General features: G+C 38.7%; 1 protein-coding gene across 4 annotated transcripts in view; it reads right to left on the bottom strand.

The window, feature by feature from the left end:
* The window catches only part of PHF14 (PHD finger protein 14), a 207,721-nt gene that overhangs the window by 68,694 nt on the left and 117,975 nt on the right, over positions 1 to 21,052 (bottom strand). The window lies entirely within an intron of this gene.

Below are 21,052 nucleotides of genomic sequence, written 5' to 3'. Positions count from 1 at the left end.
GATGAGACCGCTCCCGTCACACAGTTATAATAATGAAGAGACCGCTCCTGTCACACAGGTATAATGATGAGACCACTCCCGTCACACAGTTATAATAATGATGAGACCTCTCCCGTCACACAGTTATAATAATGATGAGACCTCTCCTGTCACACAGTTATAATAATGATGAGACCTCTCCCGTCACACAGTTATAATAATGATGAGACCACTCCCGTCACACAGTTATAATAATGATGAGACCACTCCCGTCATACAGTTATAATAATGATGAGACCACTCCCGTCACACAGTTATAATAATGATGAGACCACTCCCGTCACACAGTTATAATAATGATGAGACCGCTCCCGTCACACAGGTATAATAATGATGAGACCACTCCCGTCACACAGGTATAATAATGAAGACACTTTACTGTATCAGTAAATTTATGGGCTCCTTCTCTTCAGTAGTCACATTATATATTTGTCTCTCTGCTCTGATATGACTGACCACACAGGCTCTCAACGAAGCGGACAAGCTTTTACCACAGCTAATGCCAATGGTGAGACAGATAGATAGAGAGATAGATATAGATAGATAGGAGATAGATAGATAGATAGATAGATAGGAGATAGATAGATAGGAGATAGAACTTACATTACTACCCTTCTGCTATGCTATTATATAATACACAACTATCACAGAGTATTTGTTGCTGGTTTTAAGGCAGGCGACATATTGGCAAACAAGCAATAATTATAAGTAGGTGGAGGAAACACGGAAGAAAAGACAGCGGCAATATCCTGGCACAGGGAAAGGACAAGTGAGCGGTTATATATTTCAATATTCTACAATGAGCTTTAGAAAGGTCATCCTGCTGGAAATATATGTGGCCGTTCCTCCTCTCATTACACGGCAGGATTTTTATGCCGTACACATCACCTCTCTGCGCCTATTAATAAAGCTGGAATGATGTGTGCGCTCTACTGTAATTCAGGAAGCTCGAGAGCAAGATTTTCTGGTCCGACTCTTATTGACGGAGCCATTACTGACAGTAATTAAAGGGATGCGGCGCTTTAATTACAAGTTCTAGTATAGGAAGCAGGATGGGTGCAGTTTCCGATTTCTCCTCCCTTATGGAGGAGCTCAAAATGGCCTGTCCAGGACGCAATTTTCAACATAGACTTAGCAGAATGTAGATCGTTGTATTATTATAGCTCCAACATATTCCGCAGTGCTGCACAGATTCTACACTGACCCCTGTCCCCACTGGGGTTTACAAACTTGTTTTTGGAAGGGTGATAAGAAACCCACACACGAACTCTAGGATCAGGACTGTTCAGTTTTCCCTCCACGCACAGTGATCTCTGTCATGTCACAAAGCATGCCCACTATATTCTTCCATATAAATCTGTGTGAAATGTTCTGATTGAGGTTTCTTAAAGGGGTTGTCCAGGGACTGATAATTTACTTAACTGCCTTGCGTTCTTTCAGCTGACAACCCCCAGGTCATGTGATAATAAGATCAGTTGAGGAGGGGGTGGAGCAACCCCAGAGAGTGACAGTCGCTCCGGATCAATAAACCCGGGGCAGGTAAATAAATTACCAGTACCTGGATAACCCATTTAAGTGTCTGCACAAAACAAAATCTCTGTAAGGGATGAGCAGGAGACAGACAGTTTAGCTTCCCCTCCATCTCCTTGCACAGTGACTTCTGATGTGACACAGAGCATGCCCACTATACTCTCCCATAGACATCCAGAAGACATTTCTGAACCCTACACTTTTATGCCCATGTGTTTCCCTTGAAGCCAAATCCTTGAAGGAGATAAGCCGAAGACATTTCAACTTCTTCCCCATCGGCCTGCATAATGAACTCTGTACATGTCAAAGAGCATGCTCACTATACTCTCCTATGCAAGTTGATGAGACATTACTTGCCCTGGTTTCCACATGTCTTATGGGAAACTAAATCTTTTGAGGAGCTCAGGGGGAGGAGAAAGTTCCGCTCCTTCGCCCTATGATGTGGCCTCTGCACATATCACAGAGCATGCCCACTATACTCTCCCCATGGAAGTCAATTAGACATTGTTTTTCCTATATTATCTGCAAGTAACAAAGCAAAATCTCTGAAGGAGATGAGATGAAGACATTTTGGCTCAACTTATATCTCCCTCTGTACATATGACAGAGCATGCTCACTATACACGTTAATGAAATATTTGATGGCCTTGTTTATACAAGTCCCATATAGCTCCTGTAAAACTAAAGTCACAGAGCACACCCACTACTCTCTTCTATAGAGTCCATTAGAACGTTATAACCTCACTCTCTCTCGTATTCAGTTGCATGCTACTTCTGCAACATGGCGCCTACATCTACACTCATGTATCCAAAATAGGTATGACGGTAAAAATTATCTGAGTGTATAGGCTTCATCTATAAGTTGTACAGGATAGTGACCAGCAGGGGGTGAAGAACACCACTGAGGATGATGAGGAACAGAGACATGAACACACTGGTGAAGGATAACTGCAGATCCTCACCGCACAACATGGTGGTCACCAAGGACTGAAAGACTGCAGAGCCTGGGCCACCACCGAACGGACTGCTCTAGATCACAGATAGCGAAAAAAAAGCTACAGATACATATAAGTACATAAAATTCTCCAAATCCCCCCATATCCGTACAGTAGTGAGGGAGATCTGCACTCGCCAACAGGAAGCGCGTCGTCCCGAGACCGAATGTCATGTAATTTTCCGCTCAAAATGAGTTACGTAGTTTCTTGATCGATCCAGTTGATCCTAATTGTACAATGTAAATGAGATAAACAAGATAATGGCTGAGACAAGGAAGCGGCGGCGGGGGGGACGTGGGGGGGGGGCATTTTATTTACTGTGCTTCCTAAGCCCATCCAATTTCATTACAGTGGAGGATATCTTATCAGTCAGGCTGCAGAAGGCTACAAGCGCACACCAGGGGCCGGACTACACGACGTGCATGGACAAAGCTGCTGCCGAGCCAAGAACACAACATGACATGAGGAATGAGGCGAGGAGCGGCGGCAACGAATCTAGGAGAAGGGATGAGGAACTGACTGAGAGTGACTACAGTAAGATACTACATATATGTCCGCACTTCAAGGAACACTACAGCGGAGTCCTTCACCAACTCGGCATTATATAAATAAAGCTGTTTAATACAGGATTGGTCATCGGTATCAGATCGGTCGGGGTCTAACACCCAGACCATATACAAGCTGTGTACAAGTGAAGTGAATGGGAGCAGTTGCAGTTTTCCAGCACCACCAATACAGTATATGGCTCTGTGCACTGTATACAGTTTCTGGCTCCATACACTGTAGTGGTGAAAGAGGGGAAAGGCAGATTTCACATCAGAACGCCAAAAAAAAAAAACAAGTTTCCTACACAATCTGGCCACTTATTAGCCCCATCCATCTGGATCTAAATAGCTAGGAAATGTTGCGGTATAAAGTCAAAGCTCTACTTCGTCTTTCTGCAGCAGGATGCTGAGGGCATGGAAAATGAAGAGGAACCTGAGTCAGAAGTTCACCTTAAATTCCTCCTAATGTTCAACTGTGTGAACAGTCCCTTATAAAGGATAGAAAATTGGAAATCCATGCAAGGTCAGATCCATGATTCTATAATGGGGGCGTGTCATGGTTCCATTATTTTGTCCATCATTGATAAATTTTTCGGTCAATAATTTTTCAGGAAATCTGCAATGGAGGCTCCTAATGGAAACTACAAGACAGATGTGAACATAGCCTAAGGCTAGCTCACACAATGGAATATGGAGAGGGATTTCAGGTCTTCTGCTTCAGATTCATATCCAGATATGAGCCCTTTGAAACCAACGGTGGAAAGACACAAAGTTGAGCTTTGACTTTCTGCCGCGGCAAGGCTCACTGGTCCTCGATACAGCGGAAATAATCGTGTGCCCTGCTCAATGGATTCTGTGGCCAAAATTAACCACACAATCCATGATACGATGAAGTAGGTTGTGTCTCTTTTCAGTGTCCTGAATAAACAGTGGGAAGAACATGCAAATCTGCCTTCCATGATGTAATTAGGAAGACAGTTGCTGCCTCAGTGTTGCAAACCAATAGAGGGCGCTCACTGGAATGTGCAAGCCTGTCTTAAGACAGGATTCCAGTGAAATAACCCAATAATGGCTGCTCCCTTTAGCCTCATGCCCGACCTTCCAAGAGGCCTTTGTTTAGCAATGACGCTGGGAATATTACCAGGTATAGTCTCTCAATTGAGGACAGCTGTTTCGATCTGGTTGGATCTCTTCAGCCCGATGTAGAGAGGACTATAACCTGGTATAGGTGAGAGGCTTAGACAGGGTTCGGGGGATATTGTCACTCCTTAGTGAGAGACCACCATATAGGTGTGTGGAGACTTGTTAAGCCTTTAGCACTCCACTTTGCAAGGAACTATGGGAAGAATATGCAAATCTGCCGTCCATGATGTAATTAGGAAGACAGTTGGTGGTCTCTCCCTAAGGAGTGACAATATCCCCCGAACCCTGAATAAACTGGCGACTATTGCTGTGTTCCATGGAAACCAATGAAATTTCGGACTCCTTCCGGATGGGAGGCAAGCGCTAATGTGAACCGGCCCATAGTCTATGGGGTCCGTGCGCTTTAACTGCACAGCGCTCCTCCTAAACACTCTCCTGCTACTCGTGGACTTGGTGACTCTCCTTTAGTTGAATGGTGGGTTCCCCTTAAACGAGCATTTTTTCCCATAGACTATAATGGGATTCGATATACGATCGAGTAGTCTAATATTGAGGCTCTACTCGAAACGAATATCGAATCTTGAATGTTTCACTACTCGCTCATCTCTAAACAGCACAGATAACAGGTATAAACCTGCAAAATAAATCACAATCATCCAAATAACCAGACTTCAAGATTGGTCTTGGAAAATTTGTATTATCAAGACCAGAGGAATTGTGAGGATGTAATAATAGAAGCTGCAGCCTCATCCTCCATTGTACGCGGCCGGGACGTCTCCGGAACATTAAGTGAATGTATCTTTAATTAGTAGGTGGAGGAGGAAGGAAAAGACAAAGATACAAGAGATCAATGAAGCAAAAGGAAAGAAACCAAACCAAATGAGGCCAACACTACATCACCTCTGCCGGGGACTCGGCCTCTAATTAAACTAATGATTCATGGCCTCCGAGCACGACAAACACATGGCCGAGGCTCACACTGATGACATCATTAACATCTGGACACAGCACATGTGTACACACAGCACATATGTATATCTCCAGTACTATGTAATAGGAAAGAGACAATAGGAAAACTAAATTTTGGAAGAGGAAGCTAACCCTACATATTCAGATTACACGTACAGAGAGAAAAACGAGGCAATTACAAAAATAACCGAAACCGACCGCCAATCCATAGGAGGTAGTATTATAGTAGTTATATTCTTGTACATAGGAGCAGTATTATAGTAGTTATATTCTTGTACATAGGAGCAGTATTATAGTAGTTATATTCTTGTACATAGGAGGTAGTATTATAGTAGTTATATTCTTGTACATAGGAGCAGTATTATAGTAGTTATATTCTTGTACATAGGAGTAGTATTATAGTAGTTATATTCTTGTACATAGGAGTAGTATTATAGTAGTTATATTCTTGTACATACGAGGTAGTATTATAGTAGTTATATTCTTGTACATAGGAGTAGTATTATAGTAGTTATATTCTTGTACATAGGAGTAGTATTATAGTAGTTATATTCTTGTACATAGGAGTAGTATTATAGTAGTTATATTCTTGTACATAGTAGTATTATAGTAGTTATATTCTTGTACATAGGAGTAGTATTATAGTAGTTATATTCTTGTACATAGGAGGTAGTATTATAGTAGTTATATTCTTGTACATAGGATTAGTATTATAGTAGTTATATTCTTGTACATAGGAGTAGTATTATAGTAGTTATATTCTTGTACATAGGAGCAGTATTATAGTAGTTATATTCTTGTACATAGAAGGTAGCATTATAGTAGTTATATTCTTGTACATAGGAGTAGTATTATAGTAGTTATATTCTTGTACATAGCAGCAGTATTATAGTAGTTATATTCTTGTACATAGGGGGCAGTATTATAGTAGTTATATTCTTGTACATAGGAGTAGTATTATAGTAGTTATATTCTTGTACATAGGAGATAGTATTATAGTAGTTATATTCTTGTACATAGCAGCAGTATTATAGTAGTTATATTCTTGTACATAGGAGTAGTATTATAATAGTTATATTCTTGTACATAGGAGGTAGTATTATAGTAGTTATATTCTTGTACATAGGAGCAGTATTATAGTAGTTATATTCTTGTACATAGCAGTATTATAGTAATTATATTCTTGTACATAGGAGTAGTATTATAGTAGTTATAGTCTTGTACATAGGAGTAGTATTATAATAGTTATATTCTTGTACATAGGAGGTAGTATTATAGTAGTTATATTCTTGTACATAGGAGTAGTATTATAGTAGTTATACTCTTGTACATAGGAGGTAGTATTATAGTAGTTATATTCTTGTACATAGGAGTAGTATTATAGTAGTTATATTCTCGTACATAGGAGCAGTATTATAGAAGTTATATTCTTGTACATAGGAGCAGTATTATAGTAGTTATATTCTTGTACATAGGAGTAGTATTATAGTAGTTATATTCTTGTACATAGGAGTAGTATTATAATAGTTATATTCTTGTACATAGGAGGTAGTATTATAGTAGTTATATTCTTGTACATAGGAGCAGTATTATAGTAGTTATATTCTTGTACATAGCAGTATTATAGTAATTATATTCTTGTACATAGGAGTAGTATTATAGTAGTTATATTCTTGTACATAGGAGGTAGTATTATAGTAGTTATATTCTTGTACATAGGAGTAGTATTATAGTAGTTATATTCTCGTACATAGGAGCAGTATTATAGTAGTTATATTCTTGTACATAGGAGCAGTATTATAGTAGTTATATTCTTGTACATAGGAGTAGTATTATAGTAGTTATATTCTTGTACATAGGAGGTAGTATTATAGTAGTTATATTCTTGTACATAGGAGTAGTATTATAGTAGTTATATTCTCGTACATAGGAGCAGTATTATAGTAGTTATATTCTTGTACATAGGAGCAGTATTATAGTAGTTATATTCTTGTACATAGGAGTAGTATTATAGTAGTTATATTCTTGTACATAGGAGTAGTATTATAATAGTTATATTCTTGTACATAGGAGGTAGTATTATAGTAGTTATATTCTTGTACATAGGAGTAGTATTATAGTAGTTATATTCTTGTACATAGGAGCAGTATTATAGTAGTTATATTCTTGTACATAGGAGTAGTATTATAGTAGTTATATTCTTGTACATAGGAGTAGTATTATAATAGTTATATTCTTGTACATAGGAGGTAGTATTATAGTAGTTATATTCTTGTACATAGGAGCAGTATTATAGTAGTTATATTCTTATACATAGGAGGTAGTATTATAGTAGTTATATTCTTATACATAGGAGGTAGTATTATAGCAGTTATATTCTTGTACATAGAGGGCAGTATTATAGTAGTTATATTCTTGTACATAGGAGTAGTATTATAGTAGTTATATTCTTGTACATAGGAGGTAGTATTATAGTAGTTATATTCTTGTACATAGGAGTAGTATTATAGTAGTTATATTCTTGTATATAGGAGCAGTATTATAGTAGTTATATTCTTGTACATAGGAGGTAGTATTACAGTAGTTATATTCTTGTACATAGGAGCAATATTATAGTAGTTATATTCTTGTACATAGGAGTAGTATTATAGTAGTTATATTTTTGTACATTTGAGGTAGTATTATAGTAGTTATATTCTTGTACATAGGAGGTAGTATTATAGTAGTTATATTCTTGTACATAGGAGTAGTATTATAGTAGTTATATTCTTGTACATAGCAGCAGTATTATAGTAGTTATATTCTTGTACATAGCAGTATTATATTAGTTATATATCAGGCTAGACGCTACAGCGATGCCTCTGGTCTGTGCCAGTCACTACACTGGCTGCCTATTCATTATAGAATAAAATATAAAGTTATTTACTCTCATCCACAAGGCTCTCCATAAAGCCGCACCTCCCTACATTTCTTCCCTCATCTCTGTCTACCGCCCAACCCGTGTTCTCCGCTCACTCAATGATCTAACACTTACATCCTCTATTATCAGAACCTCCCACGCTCGTATACAAGACTTCTCCCGAGCTGCACCACTTCTCTGGAATGCTCTACCCCGGACAATCAGATTAACTCCCAACTTCTACAGTTTCAAACGCAAACTAAAGACGCATCTTTTCAGACAAGCCTATCACAATTCCTAATGCACAAAATTGTCTGAACACTGTATAAGCAATGCCGCCCCTGCTACCTCTTGTGTCACCCCCTCTACCTCATAGATTGTAAGCTCTTTTGAGCAGGGCCCTCAGTCCCATTGTGTGAAATGACGTTCTTTGTTATGTATGTCTGTATCTGAACCCTATAAATTGTACAGTGCTGCGGAATATGTTGGCGCTATATAAATAAAATGTATTATTATTATTATATTCTTGTACATAGGAGCAGTATTATAATAGTTATATTCTTGTACATAGGAGCAGTATTATAGTAGTTATATTCTTGTACATAGGAGTAGTATTATAGTAGTTATATTCTTGTACATAGGAGTAGTATTATAATAGTTATATTATTGTACATAGGAGGTAGTATTATAGTAGTTATATTCTTGTACATAGGAGTAGTATTATAGTAGTTATATTCTTGTACATAGAAGTAGTATTATAGTAGTTATATTCTTGTACATAGGAGGCAGTATTATAGTAGTTATATTCTTGTACATAGGAGGCAGTATTATAGTAGTTATATTCTTGTACATAGGAGTAGTATTACAGTAGTTATATTCTTGTACATAGGAGGCAGTATTATAGTAGTTATATTCTTGTACATAGGAGGTAGTATTACAGTAGTTATATTCTTGTACATAGGAGCAGTATTATAGTAGTTATATTCTTGTACATAGGAGTAGTATTATAGTAGTTATATTCTTGTACATAGGAGTAGTATTATAATAGTTATATTCTTGTACATAGGAGGTAGTATTATAGTAGTTATATTCTTGTACATAGGAGCAGTATTATAGTAGTTATATTCTTATACATAGGAGGTAGTATTATAGTAGTTATATTCTTATACATAGGAGGTAGTATTATAGCAGTTATATTCTTGTACATAGAGGGCAGTATTATAGTAGTTATATTCTTGTACATAGGAGCAGTATTATAGTAGTTATATTCTTATACATAGGAGGTAGTATTATAGTAGTTATATTCTTATACATAGGAGTAGTATTATAGTAGTTATATTCTTGTACATAGGAGGTAGTATTATAGTAGTTATATTCTTGTACATAGGAGTAGTATTATAGTAGTTATATTCTTGTATATAGGAGCAGTATTATAGTAGTTATATTCTTGTACATAGGAGGTAGTATTACAGTAGTTATATTCTTGTACATAGGAGCAGTATTATAGTAGTTATATTCTTGTACATAAAGAGCAGTATTATAGTAGTTATATTCTTGTACATAGGAGTAGTATTATAGTAGTTATATTCTTGTACATTTGAGGTAGTATTATTGTAGTTATATTCTTGTACATAGGAGGTAGTATTATAGTAGTTATATTCTTGTACATAGGAGTAGTATTATAGTAGTTATATTCTTGTACATAGCAGCAGTATTATAGTAGTTATATTCTTGTACATAGCAGTATTATATTAGTTATATATCAGGCTAGACGCTACAGCGATGCCTCTGGTCTGTGCCAGTCACTACACTGGCTGCCTATTCATTATAGAATAAAATATAAAGTTATTTACTCTCATCCACAAGGCTCTCCATAAAGCCGCACCTCCCTACATTTCTTCCCTCATCTCTGTCTACCGCCCAACCCGTGTTCTCCGCTCACTCAATGATCTAACACTTACATCCTCTATTATCAGAACCTCCCACGCTCGTATACAAGACTTCTCCCGAGCTGCACCACTTCTCTGGAATGCTCTACCCCGGACAATCAGATTAACTCCCAACTTCTACAGTTTCAAACGCAAACTAAAGACGCATCTTTTCAGACAAGCCTATCACAATTCCTAATGCACAAAATTGTCTGAACACTGTATAAGCAATGCCACCCCTGCTACCTCTTGTGTCACCCCCTCTACCTCATAGATTGTAAGCTCTTTTGAGCAGGGCCCTCAGTCCCATTGTGTGAAATGACGTTCTTTGTTATGTATGTCTGTATCTGAACCCTATAAATTGTACAGTGCTGCGGAATATGTTGGCGCTATATAAATAAAATGTATTATTATTATTATATTCTTGTACATAGGAGCAGTATTATAATAGTTATATTCTTGTACATAGGAGCAGTATTATAGTAGTTATATTCTTGTACATAGGAGCAGTATTATAGTAGTTATATTCTTGTACATAGAAGTAGTATTATAGTAGTTATATTCTTGTACATAGGAGTAGTATTATAGTAGTTATATTCTTGTACATAGGGGGTAGTATTATAGTAGTTATATTCTTGTACATAGAAGTAGTATTATAGTAGTTATATTCTTGTACATAGGAGTAGTATTATAGTAGTTATATTCTTGTACATAGGAGGCAGTATTATAGTAGTTATATTCTTGTACATAGGAGGTAGTATTACAGTAGTTATATTCTTGTACATAGGAGCAGTATTATAGTAGTTATATTCTTGTACATAGGAGGTAGTATTACAGTAGTTATATTCTTGTACATAGGAGCAGTATTATAGTAGTTATATTCTTGTACATAGGAGCAGTATTATAGTAGTTATATTCTTGTACATAGGAGCAGTATTATAGTAGTTATATTCTTGTACATAGGAGCAGTATTATAGTAGTTATATTCTTGTACATAGGAGGTAGTATTATAGTAGTTATATTCTTGTACATAGGAGTAGTATTATAGTAGTTATATTCTTGTACATAGGAGGTAGTATTATAGTAGTTATATTCTTGTATATAGGAGCAGTATTATAGTAGTTATATTCTTGTACATAGGAGTAGTATTATAGTAGTTATATTCTTGTACATAGGAGTAGTATTATAGTAGTTATATTCTTGTACATAGGAGCAGTATTATAGTAGTTATATTCTTGTACATAGGAGCAGTATTATAGTAGTTATACCAGTCTATGTGTATGGTTGATGTTATTATCTGCAGGGTTTTGCTCCCTCCTCCTGTACATATTATCCTGATCACCTCTACAGCTTATTACCAGGCACACTGGAAGAAATATTAACTAAAGCAATGTCCTTATGTTCATAACTACAATTAGAGGGACATTAAATATATTTTTTTCTATAGAAGTCATGAATAATTCATGTTTGTAGAATAACGTCTGAACGCATCTTGACACCTCGCCTCGTGCCGATTCTGCAGAGATAAGGTGCATTTAGCCGGCGATTAATAATCTCTTTTTTTGTGTTCCTCCCGTTTGTTGCTCTTGATTAAATGTGATTTTGAATAACATCTTTAATAAAACGTCGCCACAAAAACCGCTGCGGGAAATCACGGCGTACGACTGATAAAGAGAGGTTGCTATTTCTATCCAAGGATAACAAAGGAACACATTGCTTTTGACTCTCCCAGGCTTCTGTCACTTTCCAGTGGATTCAAGTACAGCGAGTCATCAATTGCCAGACAAACCGGGGAAAGAGACATTATTTATTAGGACAAGTCTGACAAGGCATTTATCCGCTATTTTCTAACAATGCACATATCAAACATTCTTGATGAGTGCGGGGAAAACCGAACAAGAAAATAGAGAGCTTTGTCATTCTAAGTAGCAAACTAATCAATTACATTCATACTAACTGGATAGAAGTGGGGGGGAGGGGGCAATCCACCATAGTCTGATGGTATCCTGATCTACTCGGATAGAAGACACTTCTAGGATGACTTAACTATCTTACATTGTGTTATCACGTTTGAAATAAAGTAAATTTTGTAAGTTACTTAGAGAGTCATCCAGAGCTGCGCTCAAAACTCTGCCGGCAGTCTATTGGAATCTATGAACTCTGTATGGACAGGCGTCCCCATGTCTAAATCATATTTTTTTGTACAAAGGTGATGTTTTTAATTTTGCACATTTAAAAAAAAAAAAAGCCTAAAAATGTTGCAGTTCCAACTCTTGCCACTAAGCCTAAGGCAGGGTTCACACTAGCGTCGGTGTCCGACAGCTAGTGTCCGATGCTAATGTCCGCACAAAATCTGTGGTATCACCTATTCAGACGGTGTAATATCTAAATATACAAAGTACTGATAAGTGAGCCACTGCCACAAAGACGCCCCATACAGAAAATAGGAAGTGGCCTGCTATTATTTGGCTTAGTGGTCAGAGTCAGAACTGCAGTATTTTTTTAGACTAACACCAGATAAACTGAACGTAGTTCTAAACTGTATGACCAGCCTTATCCTCAGGATAGGCCATATAGATCTAATCGGTCCAATCAGTTTTGGGGTACATCTGCTCCCCATACTATACAGTACACAGAGCCAGAAGAAGGTTTCGCATTCTTTATAGTGGCTAAATACTTTTTTAGCAGGTTTTCGCCCATTGACTTCAATGGTAGCTTATGGGTTGAGGATAGGCTATAAATAAAAAAAATAATTCTGGACAACCCCTTGGAGTGTGTCCGAAAATAGAGTGGGGGGGGGGATATGCAAATTTGATACAATTTAAAAAAAAATTTCTACTAGAAGGTGCCTGATTTTTTTTTCTTAATATTCCGGATAGGACTAGAAAAATACACAGAATTTAAGGGGATGGTCCGGATTGGAAAACCAATTCTCCAATGCTCTAAGTGGAAAATTACATTCATGGGGTTTCCCAGGAAAATGAAAAAAAGCAGGGGGGGAGGAAGAAATAGAGATATTCCCCCTCACCCCAATGCTGTGGTACGAACCAGAAAATAGAATTAAAAAAAATAGAAAAAAATTTGAAAAAAAAAGGTGATCAGTAAAATGTTAAAATTGGTGAGCCATTTCTTTAAATTTACAAATGAACTCCTAAACTTAGCAGTCAGGGGGGACGTTGCTGATAAAGTTCGGCATTGTCATGCACTGCGTGTCCCTGAACTGACAAGGGAAAAAAAAAAACTTTATCAAATTAATTAGCTGGAAAAAAAAAAAAAAAAAAAACACAACACACAAACTTCCCCTCGATAGGTCAATCCAATCTCCCCTTTTAATCATCAATAATAATGGTCTTTTAAGTTGGCGAGATAAGCGGAGCGGCTTTATCACCGCGGCCGGGACATAATTAAGCCAAGAGTCGCTGCCTGATACAATCAATAAGATAAAACGCACTCAGGAATTGATTCGTACCAGTGGCATGTAAGGAAACCGCCGCCTACTGCAACAAGTAGCGGCTCGTGCCTGCTCGGAACGGACCGTCCCGGACCCCCTGCTATAGGACAAGCCACAGGCACAGAGACATTCATTCCAAACAATGTAACAAAAAGAATCAATAGAACATGCGGAAGTCTAGTAAGAGCCATTTATTAACTCCGCGAGGACAGGAAGACGAATGTGTGAGAGGGTCCAATGGGGGGGCGAGAAGGGGGTAATGGCAGGAAGACGGAGAAATATAGACAGAAAGCGGGAGGGAGGGGCATAGGGAGGATGAAGGGGGCAAAGAAGACTTAGGCTACATGCATGGGGCCTGGTCGTGATTGAACACATGGATGATATCGGTACGCGGCCTGAACCTTAGCGGCATCATTGATTGTTCTCAGTGGGCTGCAAAACAGACAGATGTAGGAGCGGTCCTGGGTTTTGCACTGGGACCACTGGCCCAAACTTAGCCATATAAATGGATAGGTCAGTGTAAAAAACAATGTTAAAAACACAGTTGGCACATTAACAAGGCACAAACCCATGTGCACGTAGAATAATGGGGCAAAAGAAGATCAACGATCAGGAGGGGGGATCAATGGAAGAAAAAAATGACAAAGAAAGGAATAATGGGGCGGCAGGAACGGGATAAGATAGTAAAAAGAAAAACTGAAATGTAAGAAGAGGAAAAGACAAAAATCAGGGGAGAAATGATAAACCTAATGAAAGAGGGAGAAAGTGATGGGATGGGACAAGTCCAAGAGGGGTCTTATGGGAAAAATATTACAGCTTACGGAGTAGATTTTGGTACAGACAAGATTCAGGGTTTATAGTTATTGCCAGATTTGGAGTCAGGAAGGATTTTTGTTCCCCCTGAGAAGGGTCAATTGTAACCAGCCACAGGGTCATGCTTTGCCTTCCTTTGGATCAACACTGTAGGGTTATAGGTTGGACTTGATGCGTCTTCATCCAACCGCATCTACTGTGATACTATGGAAAAATAGAAAGGAAACGGATAAAAGTCAAGGAAAGTGGAAGGAACGTAAAGAAAAGGAAAAAGAGAAGAAGGGAAAAGGAGGACAGAGGAAGGAAAGGGAAAGGTAACAAGATGGCGAAAGGGAAGAGAAAGGACAAAGAAAGGGAAGAAGAAGAAGGGACGGGATAAAGAAAAGGGAAAGAATAGGAGAAAATGTAGAAGACACAATACAAGGAGGAAGAAGGGACATGAAAGGAACATAAAAGGGAGATAGATAAAGATAAGGGGAGAGAAAACAGAGAGGAAAATATAAAGGAGGGGAATCGATAACTCCAAAATGAGAAAGGCCAAGTATAGGGGGAAAATGGTAGAAGGAGGGAAAGGGAGAAAGGCCAAGTATAGGGGAAAATGGTAGAAGGAGGGAAAGGGAGAAAGGCCAAGTATAGAGGAAAATGGTAGAAGGAGGGAAAGGGAGAAAGGCCAAGTATAGAGGAAAATGGTAGAAGGAGGGAAAGGCAGAAAGGCCAAGTATAGGGGAAAAGGGTAAGGGGAGAGAAAGGGAGAAAGGCCAAGTATAGGGGAAAAGGATAGAAGGAGGGAAAGGGAGAAAGGCCAAGTATAGGGGAAAAGGATAGAGGGAAAGGGAGAAAGGCCAAGTATAGGGGAAAAGGATAGAGGGAAAGGGAGAAAGGCCAAGTATAGGGGAAAAGGGTAGAAGGAGGGAAAGGGAGAAAGGCCAAGTATAGGGGAAAAGGATAGAAGGAGGGAAAGGGAGAAAGGCTAAGTATAGGGGAAAAGGATAGAGGGAAAGGGAGAAAGGCCAAGTATAGGGGAAAAGGGTAGAGGGAGGGAAAGGGAGAAAGACCAAGTATAGGGGAAAAGGATAGAGGGAAAGGGAGAAAGGCCAAGTATAGGGGAAAAGGGTAGAAGGAGGGAAAGGGAGAAAGGCCAAGTATAGGGGAAAAGGATAGAGGGAAAGGGAGAAAGGCCAAGTATAGGGGAAAAGGGTAGAAGGAGGGAAAGGGAGAAAGGCCAAGTATAGGGGAAGGGGATAAAGGGAAAGGTAGAAAGGCCAAGTATAGGGGAAAAGGATAGAAGGAAAGGGAGAAAGGCCAAGTATAGGGGAAAAGGGTAGAGGGAGGGAAAGGGAGAAAGGTCAAGTATAGGGGAAAATGGTAGAAGGAGGGAAAGGGAGAAAGGCCAAGTATAGGGGAAAAGGGTAGAGGGAGGGAAAGGGAGAAAGGTCAAGTATAGGGGAAAATGGTAGAAGGAGGGAAAGGGAGAAAGGCCAAGTATAGGGGAAAAGGGTAGGGGGAGGGAAAGGGAGAAGGGCCAAGTGTAAGGGAAAAGGGTAGAAGGAGGGAAAGGGAGAAAGGCTAGAGATAGAGAAAAGGGAAAGGTTACATGTGGGGAAAAGACCATAAAGAGGGCAAGGAGACAGGGAAAGGAAAATAATATGGTCAGGTATAGGGGAAAGTGAAAAGGATATGAAAAAGAGAACAGCCAAGTTTAGGGGAAAGAGTAGGGGGATAGGAAAAGGGGGAGGGAAAAAGATAATGATTGGAAGTAGGGAAAAGAGAAAGGCTACAGAAAAAGGAAAGGATATGAATAGGGTAAGGGGAAAAGGAGAATGACTGGAAGTAGAGAAATGAGGAAGGCTAGGGATAGGAAAAGGGGAAGACTACAGATAGGGAAAGGGGACGGCTAGAGAATAGAGAGCGGCTTGGTATAAGGAAGAATAATAATAATAAATAATAAATTTATTTCTAGAATAATGGTTAGGAATAGGAAAAAAGAAAGGCTAGATGTATATGCAGCCTGTAAACACAGATTACCCCTCCCCCATGGCAGCGATCTCCACAATCAGAGATCAGGGATCGACCACTTCCTGCGCTCAGTTACATGTAAATGATTTGCGCACCTTCTAAGAATACTCTAAACCTGATACATTATCAGGGACTGACAACATGAACCCAAACCAGCACCTGATAAACCTTTGTTTTCACCGTGTTGTGGGTGAACAAAATGGTATCAGGCAGGCAGGAGCAGAATCGGCGCGTCTACCTTACAATACCTTCTACAGCGCGGAGGACAAATTACCGAAATCAACACAGCGGTTCTCTGCTCACAATTAGAAGTTTGCAAGGCGGTAATTTCTTTAATTATCCTTTCTGTGACTGCACTTAAAAGCCCCATGAAAAACAGATTTCTTGGACTAATCATAACATTTGTTTGTGGTTGAAGCAACGACACGTGAAGAAGGTTACACTACCCCAAGGAAGGTATCTGAACCCCGCTGCAAGGCAAGGAAGCCAAGACGACTCGCCGTACAAAATAAGATACACCATCAATAGGGAAAGTTTTGGGGTTCTCTTGGTTACTCAAGGCATATGCCAAATATTACTGAAACACGCGCTACCCCACTTACAAGAGAAACGGAGGTGAAACCAAGGAAAATGGCAAGAGGTACTGATAATCGACGTCAGGGTATACGGCCATGTCTTCATGAATCTCCACCTGTATGCAGTCAGGTGACTATGGATGGTGGTCATAGATGTGAGACTACCGCGTGGCAGAAATCTATGGCAAACCATGCGGTTATGTACTAAGTGTCTCAAGTGCGAAAAATCATCGGAGTGCCACTAAACCAACTTATGAACTATGGGAATCCAATCATGGTGGGCCTGAGAACGGGGTACGGTCACCATTGTTTCTTCTTGATAGGAGATAGCTAAGCACTGCACTCGGCAATGCACACTCGCGAGTTGAAACTCCATACACAGGGCGGATGGGTTACTGTTCTTCAAATCTGTCAGACCCGAAATAATCAGCAACTTAAAGGGATTCTATCATTAAAATGCTATTTTTTCTCACTAACACGTTGGAATAGCCTGAAGGAAGGCTATTCTTCTCCTATCTTTAGATTTCTTCTCTGCGCCGCCGTTCGGCAGAAATCCGGGTTTTCTTCGGTATGCAAATGAGTTCTCTCGCAGCACTGGGGGCGGTCCCAATGCTGCGAGAGAACTCTCCAGCGCCGCCTCCATCTTCTTCAGGAATGACCCCTCTTCTTCTGAAGCTGGGTTCAAACCTCTACGCGCAGTCGGCAATGCCATCGGGCCTTGGACAGAGCCGACTGCACATGGCCATGGTCATTTTTTTGTGGCTGTTTACATAGTAAGCTGGGCAAGTGCAGTCGGCTCTGCCCGTGGTCTAGAAGTTTGAAGCCAGCACTGGAAAAATATACGGAGATAGGCCATTCCAGACGAAGATGGAGGCGGCGCTGGAGATTTCTCTCGCAGCCTTGGGGACGCCCCCAGTGCTGCAAGAGAACTCATTTGCATACCGACGAAAACCGGATTATATACCGAATGGCGGCACGGAGAAGACATCTAAAGGTAGGAAAAGAATAGCCTCTTAAGACTATTCCTACGTGTTAGAGACAAAAAAAAGTGACTTTTATTGATAGGATCCCTTTAACTTGCTTTGATGACACAATCCCTTTAACACGTTGTCATCAATCTCTATTCATCTCATAGTAAAAGTTATAGTAACATAATAATTACTGATCCTTTAACCTCCAGAACAAGAGGCTCAGGACCCCCCTCTAGTGATCGTTGGGTCTCCCAATAATCATATATCTAGGTCGTTCTCCTGCGATAAATTCTAAGTCGAAAAGTTCTTTGCAACATTGTCTCACCGCACTTCCAGTCTATTTCCTATGTTCCGGTCCCTCCCTCGGTCGTATTCCTTTCTTGGGCTTCCAAAAACGTTCAGAACTCCAACCCTAAACGTTTTACAAGATTTGTCCGGAACGAATCACAAAAGATTCCAATTTGCTCCGATACCTGTACAATAAAAATCAAGAAAAACCTTCCCCTGCTTTGATACGTCCGCAACGCTCTCTACCGTATACTACCAAATCCCGATCTCACAAGGTGCATGCCCCATGACAACGTCTCTGCTCTCGTTCTGCCCTTTTCCCGATGCACACACCTGCACGCTATATCTCTTGTCCAATGCCGGGGCACGGCGTTCTCTTCCAGTTGAGCGGTAGAAAAAACACCTGCTATAATTACGTCCTTGGTAGGATAATTACCGCAAACTCCTTAAAATAACTTCCAAAAACAAAAGGCATTAGAGCTGAAACGCTCGCTTGATTCCTAGTTCTTTGCAGATGTAGAGCGAGTGGGGGGGAGGGGGGGAAACAAACATGGTAACTGTAGGCAGCAACGTTACAGTCGATGTAAATTGGTTTACAATATTCTAGAAAAAAAAAAAAAACTATATAAAGGAAGGCGCTTTGATAAGCGCACAAGTACGGCATTAGAAAATGCAAATTGGCTGCCTTTGGTTGGTGCATTGTTTCCTTCATGCACACAGCTCGCATTGCCACTGGTGTTTTTTCGAATCCTGTTGGCTCACTTATCTCTATTTCACAGCGAGAAATATTACAAGCTGTTTCCGTGTGTTCCGAACGAGCGCAAGCTGTCTCTATGCAAATAAGAACCAAAGCAAAACAAGATTTCTCCTTCATCTATGACATAATATTGAAAAAATTTTAATACGCCGTCCTGTATCTGAAAGGAACAGCCGCGGAGACGGATGCAGTGAGACGGCTTGATGGTGTCTGGAGGAGAACGCCACTTGAAGGTTCACAGGGAAGACGGGGAGTGCGCCTTGTTGGCCGGAGATGAAGGATGACTGATTCATGTGTGTATATACATATATGCTATACACACACACACACACACACTACATAGACACATAGTTATACGTGTATATTACATTCTACCGCCATATCTATCCACTACTGAACCAGTCTATGGGACACCACATCTGTACCCGGGGAAAGAGCAGAAAGCTGATCTATAGCATAGGCCTTCTATTTGGAGTATTATAGTAGTTATATTCTTGTACATAGGAGCAGTATTATAGTAGTTATATTCCTGTACATAGGAGTAGTATTATAGTAGTTATATTCTTGTACATAGGAGGTAGTATTATAGAAGTGATATTCTTGTACCTAGTAGTATTATAGTAGTTATATTCTTGTACCTAGTAGTATTATAGTAGTTATATTCTTGTACATAGGAGCAGTATTATAGTAGTTATATTCTTGTACATAGGAGTAGTATTATAGTAGTTATATTCTTGTACATAGGAGGCAGTATTATAGTAGTTATATTCTTGTACATAGGAGCAGTATTATAGTAGTTATATTCTTGTACATAGGAGGTAGTATTATAGTAGTTATATTCTTGTACATAGGAGCAGTATTATAGTAGTTATATTCTTGTACATAGGAGGTAGTATTATAGTAGTTATATTCTTGTACATAGGAGGTAGTATTATAGTAGTTATATTCTTGTACATAGGAGTAGTATTATAGTAGTTATATTCTTGTACATAGGAGCAGTATTATAGTAGTTATATTCTTGTACATAGGAGGTAGTATTATAGTAGTTATATTCTTGTACATAGGAGCAGTATTATAGTAGTTATATTCTTGTACATAGGAGGTAGTATTATAGTAGTTATATTCTTGTACATAGGAGTAGTATTATAGTAGTTATATTCTTGTACATAGGAGCAGTAGTGTAGTAGTTATATTCATGTACATAGGAGCAGTATTATAGTAGTTATATTCTTGTACATAGGAGGTAGTATTATAGAAGTGATATTCTTGTACCTAGTAGTATTATAGTAGTTATATTCTTGTACATAGGAGCGGTATTATAGAAGTTATGTTCTTGTACATAGGAGCAGTATTATAGTAGTTATATTCTTGTACATAGGAGCAGTATTATAGTAGTTATATTCTTGTACATAGGAGGTAATATTATACTGTAGTAGTTATATTCCTGTACATAGGAGCAGTATTATAGTAGTTATATTCTTGTACATAGGAGTAGTATTATAGTAGTTATATTCTTGTACATAGGAGGCAGTATTATAGTAGTTATATTCTTGTACATAGGAGCAGTATTATAGTAGTTATATTCTTGTACATAGGAGTAGTATTATAGTAGTTATATTCTTGTACATAGGAGGCAGTATTATAGTAGTTATATTCTTGTACATAGGAGGTAGTATTATAGTAGTTATATTCTTGTACATAGGAGGTAGTATTATAGTAGTTATATTCTTGTACATAGGAGGTAGTATTATAGTAGTTATATTCTTGTGCATAGGAGCAGTATTATAGTAGTTATATTCTTGTACATAGGAGCAGTATTATAGTAGTTATATTCTTGTACATAGGAGGTAGTATTATAGAAGTTATATTCTTGTACATAGGAGACAGTATTATAGTAGTTATATTCTTGTACATAGGAGCAGTATTATAGTAGTTATATTCTTGTACATAGGAGGTAGTATTATAGTAGTTATATTCTTGTACATAGGAGCAGTATTATAGTAGTTATATTCTTGTACATAGGAGGTAATATTATACTGTAGTAGTTATATTCTTGTACATAGGAGTAGTATTATAGTAGTTATATTCTTGTACATAGGAGTAGTATTATAGTAGTTATATTCTTGTACATAG

Source organism: Leptodactylus fuscus, chromosome 4 (assembly GCF_031893055.1).
Source record: "Leptodactylus fuscus isolate aLepFus1 chromosome 4, aLepFus1.hap2, whole genome shotgun sequence".
Classification (NCBI taxonomy): Eukaryota; Metazoa; Chordata; class Amphibia; order Anura; family Leptodactylidae; genus Leptodactylus; species Leptodactylus fuscus.
Note: the sequence above shows the minus strand (reverse complement) of the source record. Positions and strands in the feature narration are given on the sequence as shown.